Below are 7,405 nucleotides of genomic sequence, written 5' to 3'. Positions count from 1 at the left end.
ATATTAAAATATAGTACACAGAATAATACTTTTAATTTAACAGATTATTGTTTTGGGTGGCATATGTAATATTGCATACAATTGGGGTAAGAAGGAGTGCAAAAGTGAGTTGAAAATACTTGATCTATCACATATGACCTTTACATACTGAGTGCACTTTTTAAATAACATTTCTGTGAATTGTACTAACAAAAAAATTAAAGTTTGTATTTATTTTCCATTTCTGTGGGGATTAACAGACCAATCATGAATATTGAGTGAGTGCTCATAGGTTAGAGATGGAATCTACCAGCAGTGGATGTGCAGTGAATGGTGACGTTGACAGCTGAATGAAGAGAAGCATCAGGGGAGTTATTTCTCATATCAGTAACATTTGTAGTCTGCCACTGAATGATTTTTCTTCTTGGGTCAGTGATTTACTTAACTGAACCTGTGAACTGTAACAGACCCAAATGGGTCATCAGTGAAAGGAAGGTAAGATATTGTATAATATTAAATAATACCATGTAATAATGTAATGACAGATTTTACATTTTTATATATATATATATATATATATATATATATATATATATATATATAAAATGCCTTTTCATGAATCTGTATTCCTTTTAGAATGTTTGTTGTGGATAATCTAACACTAGGAAAGTATTGGTATTATGCAAACTCTTAAATAGTTTGTTCTGCATAAGAGGGATTCAGGAATATTTAATCTACTAACACCAGATCCCTAAACAGTGGCTATGCAAAAACCTCCACTTCATCTTGTTTAAATTTGTGTCTGGCATTTTGTTCTTTGAAGTTTCCCTTCATTGCAAAATGGATGAAGAGACAGAGGATCTCTCTGGGACAAAACCACTACCAGATGACTTTCAAACTGGACCTTCCACTGATCTATTGAAATCCAAAGCATCGTTCTTCTCATGTTCCCCTGCCCCTGGTTCAGCTGTTTCTGCCCTGCAATCTAAAGTCAAAGCAGTGTCCCAGAGAAAGTTAAATGGGACGGAGAGAGATGATCTATTACCTGAGGGTTTCACAGAAGAATCAGTGAAGAAAAACCGAGACGATGATGTATTTTTGTCAAACAGAATACACCGACCAGAGCAATAAATCAAGCACTGGGGACAAAGAAGTGCTGGAACCCAACTCTGGGTTGCAATTTAACATCTGACAGGAAACGTCCTACAGACATGTTGCAGATGAGCAAGCACTCTAAAAAATATGTCTTCCAGATGTAAACATGCACATCAGATAAGATGTACATGTGCTATCAGGGCAGTATTGTTCTCCAGTCAAGAAATCTAGAGAGAAATAAGAAATAAAAACATCTAAAAACTTTTGGGTTTAAAAAAATATATTAAAAAATACTAAAATAAAATTAAATATAAAATAAAAAAGTGTTTAAGCCTTTTAAATAACTGTAATAATTTTGCTATGTACATTTATTATTATTATCACATTCACTGTAAAAGCCTAATGTCAGTCCAGCATACTGTGCTCAATATTACAATAACACTGAGTGGAAACCTAATCAATAGCAACGATATAAACTTGAAAATGGATATATGTTCTTGATGAAATGTTCTTCTCTGTCATCATTTACTAAAAAAATAAAAAATAAGTAAGCACAACATTTTTGTAAATTTTGTAAATAAGCACACACAGAAGAAAGAAAGTCATACTGGTCTGACGACATGAGGGTAAGTAAATTATGAGAGAATTGACATTTTTGGGTGAATTACCTTGACCGACTATGCTGCCATTGACACTAAACTTTACACAGACAGCAAACCGGTATCTGACACAGTGTGATCCGTTTAGCAATTGTAGTATGCTTAGTAAATATTTTACAGATGAAGAAAATATGAATACTGTGGTCAGTTTACACATGATAGAAATATTAAGAGCAGTATCACAATCGATCAAAAGCATAATTTAAAAGATGTCACTTTCTCCATCTGCTCCATACAACTTTTTGAATACACATTGAGCCATTGTCAACCTATATGGGGGCAAATTGTAAAATTTTAAAAGCTTTCTTTTATTGTTTTTTAACATGTAGACAATAAAACTATCAAACTATATTAGACATTAAATGATAAAACAAAACATTTGATGAAACAAGTTAATTTGAATTTGACAACAAAAACAAAAAAAAAAAAAATTCTACTGTGTACTATAAAATGGGGTGCATTACTTTTGCTTTGTGCCATGATTTAGTCATTCCTTTGGTTGTAAGTATATATTATTCTTTACAGTCTTTTCTCTGAAATGAGTGTGCCAAACTCAAACCTCCCCAGTCAGTGTCTTCACTTCTCTCACTGATATACTATAGTACAGCATGCTTCTGCACATGCAGGTACTATGACGGACCTGAGAGCACCTGGAAAACTTCTGTTCGGACTGTTACTGTTAGAGAGATGGATTGGCTTTATTCATGCACTCACTGACCTGGAGCCTGTTCTGGATGAGACATCTCTACTCAAGCCCAAAGTAGTCATTGCGGTTTTGGCCCGTAACAGTGAATAGTTATTTACTGGGATGTATTGAGACGCTGGGCTATCCCAAGGACTGCATCTCTATCTGGTAGCTGTTTTTTGTGTCATATTGGATTTTGTGTCATAGATTGACATTGCCATGAACTTTGATGGATGTATTTTTATATCTACACACATTTGAAAGTGCGTGATTACATGATTCTAATGTCTTATTGCTGAAAATTACCATAGAGTGATAGTACTATTATCACACAGTCTGAGATATATAATACACATTAGTGGTTTTGCATCTGACTGCACATTGATGTGAGATCTGGGCTTTTAATTACATCTTAGTCTGAAATATCTGGGAAATCTTGAAAAGGAAATATGACAGTGAAGTGAAAGAATGTGTGAATGGGGAATGAGGAGAAATGAAGGAAAAAGTGCATGGAGTTGCCACTCCAGTTAATGGCAAAAATGTGAACAATGATTATATTTTGTTATGTAGTTTATTTTTATAATAATTTCTGTAATTTCTTTATTTTACTTATCATTATTGATAATGATAAATCTATTAATACAATTACTATTCTAAAATATAATAATCAAATGTATCATTTAGCTGACAAGGTCTAATTGAACAATTATTTTGGACATTTACTACCAAAAGTTTGGAGACAATAAGATTTTATATTTTATATAGGCAGAGGTAATGAGCAACAGGTGAAAAAAATCAGGCATGAAGTTTCCGGGCAATGGGTGATGGGAAATGCAGTCCAGGATAGAGTGGCAAAAGTGTGGGATAAGGGCACTCCAGCTGGTAATCATGACAATAAGACCTGGGGCCTGTACCATGATGGTAGCTGAACAAATTCAGAGTTACAGGATTAGTTTTGAGTTGACAAAACCAAACATCTCCAATCTGGCTTTGTTGGTACCATGATGCTGTTCTGCAACTTTCTTTGTAAACTCAGGCTTTGATCATCCTGTTTGTGGAGCACGTGCACATGAATGTGTGACAGCACTGGTGAACAGCCAATCACGAGCCTTGCAACACAAAGCAAGTTTGATTTACTTCTCGCGAGAGACCCAGCGAGATTCAAAACTAAAGGTTAAAGGTTTTGCTAAAGGTTAAGAGATTGAAGAATGTGAAAAAATTTAATTTTCATATGAAAAATGAAGGAGGACAAATAAAATAAATAATCTTGCTCTATCAGTGCAGTTGTTAACTTAGTTTATACATTTGAAAATATATAGTGATAGAGAACTTGTAAGGTCGGATTTTTTATTTTTTAAATAGTGCAGTTTTTTAATAGTGTAGTATCATTTGATACTACAACTTATTTATATTACATGATCTGTATACATTAATATTTATTTAAAATAAAAAAATTATAATAACTTCTGTTAAACAAAAATTGTTTGTGTGTAAAAGATATAATAATAATATGAATCACAATAATTATATAAATCATAAAATGATCATAAAGTAATTATCATTAAAGCCAGACTACTAATTTTTTTTTTTTTTTTTTTTTTTTGCATTAGTGACCTTTAATTTGGAGCAAGATAAACTGGAGTGACTTTGTGTCAGACATGTGTCACTCCTCTCACATCTGATTGGTCCAGCTTCAGTTTGAGATCACTAACCCAGAACATACAGTAACCTGACTCGGAGCAGGTTAGCCGTGGAGTGTAAGTTACTATGGCAATGAATGCCTCTAAAAGCCAAGCCACTTACATTGTACCTAAAACCCAGGATTGGTGCAAACTAACCTGAAATTTACTTGGCTAGCCAGCTAATCTAGCTTCATGGTACAGGCCCCTGGTTTCAAAAACAGGGATAAGACTAAACCAGGATTAGGCCATAGTTCAATTAGGACATTTCAGTATTTTTTTATAAATTTACATTACTGAGACAAAAACAAAGGCACTGATATATTTCAAGATCAGTCAGTCCAGCTAAAACAGCTCAGACTTAAATTTTAGTCTGGGACTAGGCTTAAGCCTTGACTGTGAAACCAGGGGTAAGCGTTTTTACAGTTACTTTTGATCAATTTAATACATCCTTGCTAAATAAAACTATTTTTTTTAAAAATCGTACTAACCTCAAACTTTTGAATGGTAGTATATACTGTCATAAATCTTTTCTTTTGGCAAGATGATGATGTTGAAAAGTAAAATGGGCTAATTCCAGCCCTAACATGGACTTTTTCTTTGTCAGGGACGCTACCAACCACAATATTGATAACACCACTACAATGCTGCATAAATGGCTGTCTGGAGTGGAGCATTTGTATCATTCAGTGCAGCTGCAGACTGTGGAGGAGGAAGAGAGGTGAAAACACACATAACATTACATTTCAAAGCTCTATATGTTAATATCCATTCTCTTAGAACTCACTATCCTCTCTACCATGAGTAACATAAAACTTTTAATGATATATAGAATTGCTATATATTAACCTTAAGGGAATCTTCATATGTGTCTTTGTAAAGCATTCAGTTTGTCGTTCCAATATATCAACCCATTCTCACTCCAAAGGCGTCAAAAACGAGACACCCCTCGCTGTATGTACGTCACGTATGTACGTCACGTATGTGTTTACCGCGCATGCGCTTGTAATTTGCATTGCGTGATGACGTTAGTTGTTTTTGCGTCGTGCGTGCATTAAAACGATGCGCATACTTAACAGAAAACTCTAATAAAATGTTAAAGTATTAAAGAACATTAAGGTGTAAAAAAGACGGGAAAAACAACCATGTTTCATCTGAGGTAATTATACGGAATTAAAGTTTATTCTGTAATATCTGTGTAGTATCTTACTTACAATATATTAACATTCTGTTGCACTTTACTTCACTGTGTATATTGTAATATTACACTTTAATGGCACCTTATATTTCTTTTTGAGCTAGTCAAAATTACAACAGATAATGTACAGTCGTCGGCTCTAATAGTGCAGATGGACATGACTCCCGGAACTCAGGTTGTATTGTTCAGACAATGCACTCCAGTTCACGACACCTAATTTACATAAAAGAACAAACAATACTAAAGCTATATTAAATCATTTTTAAGAAAGGCAGAAGAGCCCTACAAGGAAAACATTTTAAATTTATTTTTAAATATATTATATGGCGTTAGAAAAAGTGTTATTTGCTTTGTCTGTAAACTACCTAAGAGATTTAATTTATAACCAGCATTAACATCAACTAAATTAATAAAGTTTGTCAATTCAAAATTTAGGTTGGCCTGGCTTGAGAAAGCATGGCAAGTTTTTTTCAATTTGAAAATTTTACATTTGAGGGCTATACAGTCTGTCAGAGAAAGAAAAACAGATAATTACAGTACTCTAGCCACATGAAGTGGGTCTCTTCTCTGAATTTCTTCTCACTGACAATGTCCCCAAAAAGTCATATTAAGACATATGAAGGTCAGTTTAAGAGGTAACACTTTACAATAAGGTGTCATTGGTAAACACTAGTTAATGTATTAATTAACATGAACTAACAATGAACAATAAATGTGTTACAGTATCTATTAGTCTTTGATAATGTTAATGAAAAAGGATTACAAATATGATACTTTTTTTGCAATGCTTGCAACCATCAATGGCATTACTTATATTAATAAGGTCTTTCTGCTCTATTTTAAGACATCTTTAATGGTTCATTTTAGGCGAAATAAGACTTTGAAAGACCAGCATTCGAATACTATATCATAAAACATGTCATAAATGTTGAAATTGCACACATTTGCAATGACACTCTCTATGATTATGACCAAAGCATTCTTACAATTAAAAGCAATTTAAACGCAATTTTTTAAGAAAACAAAAGTAATATTTCATAGAAAACTTTGAACTTTTCATGACCTGATGACTGTGGTTCCCAATCCTGGTCCTGGAGAACCCCAACACTGCATGGTTTTGGTGTCTCTCTTATCTATGTTTACAGAGATTTTTAATATCTAATTATTAATATCAATATTTCACATACTGTACATTGTAAAGCTTTCCGTGACATCTTGTGAGATCTCGGCAAAACGTCTGACGATTTATTCCAAAACATGATGCATGATGGGACACTATACACTAAGCGTTGTATAGCGCTCCGGAGCAGTATTGGAGAGGTTTAGTGTGTATTAAGGACGCTGCGCTTTGGCGGGAACAGTCTTGAGCACACACAGTCATGTACACACACTCTCAAGTGGCCAAGACTGCAAGTGTGGGTATCTGGACTGGGTCAAAGTCTTAAAAATGAACCCTAAACACAGTCGCACATCACAGTCTTAATAATTCAGTTTAACACTTGTATGATATTGTACAAGCCCCAGGACTGTCTCATCTGACACTATCAAAAGAATTCATATGACTATAGCTTGCTATTAATTACTTGCTTTCAATAATGGATGCATTTAACATTTAATTATACAGCATCTTTACAGAGGCTGCTTTTAATTATCAATATTGACGGCAAATGTTTCCCACTGAAAGCAATGAAGGTCGTAGTGCGTCGATATTGCAATGCCGAGAGGCACATTTGACATCATGAAAGTGACGCTAGAGGCGCTTGACCATGCTTCGGTTTTTGACGCCTTTGGAGTGAGAATTTGTATAGTCATTATGTGGATGAACCGGGTGCTAAGCACTGGACGGAGTTTCGGTTCTCCCATGTGATGAAGCTGAGGCAGGCTGCACTCACAACAGCCAGAGCACAGTGGGCAGACTAGCTTACCTTCTGTACTGATCTTAGATCAGCTTCCTATGACTGTTACAACTGGCTGTGCTGTCTTGTCATATCTACCATATTTAAATATGTAGAGTTATTTTGCATGGTCCCTTTAACAGTTCTATGATTTTAATGATAATATGGTGTAACAACCACTAAAATCTGTGCCTAGACTAAAATGTATATGATTA

General features: G+C 34.3%; 1 pseudogene; it reads left to right on the top strand.

Annotated features, from left to right (window-relative positions):
• Positions 1-2,364: 2,364 nt before the first annotated feature.
• Positions 2,365-7,215, top strand: LOC132154363 (procollagen galactosyltransferase 2-like; annotated as a pseudogene).
• The last annotated feature ends 190 nt before the right edge of the window (positions 7,216-7,405 follow it).

Source organism: Carassius carassius, chromosome 12 (genome assembly GCF_963082965.1).
Source record: "Carassius carassius chromosome 12, fCarCar2.1, whole genome shotgun sequence".
Taxonomy (NCBI): domain Eukaryota; kingdom Metazoa; phylum Chordata; class Actinopteri; order Cypriniformes; family Cyprinidae; genus Carassius; species Carassius carassius.
This window is presented reverse-complemented; position numbering and strand designations above follow the sequence as displayed.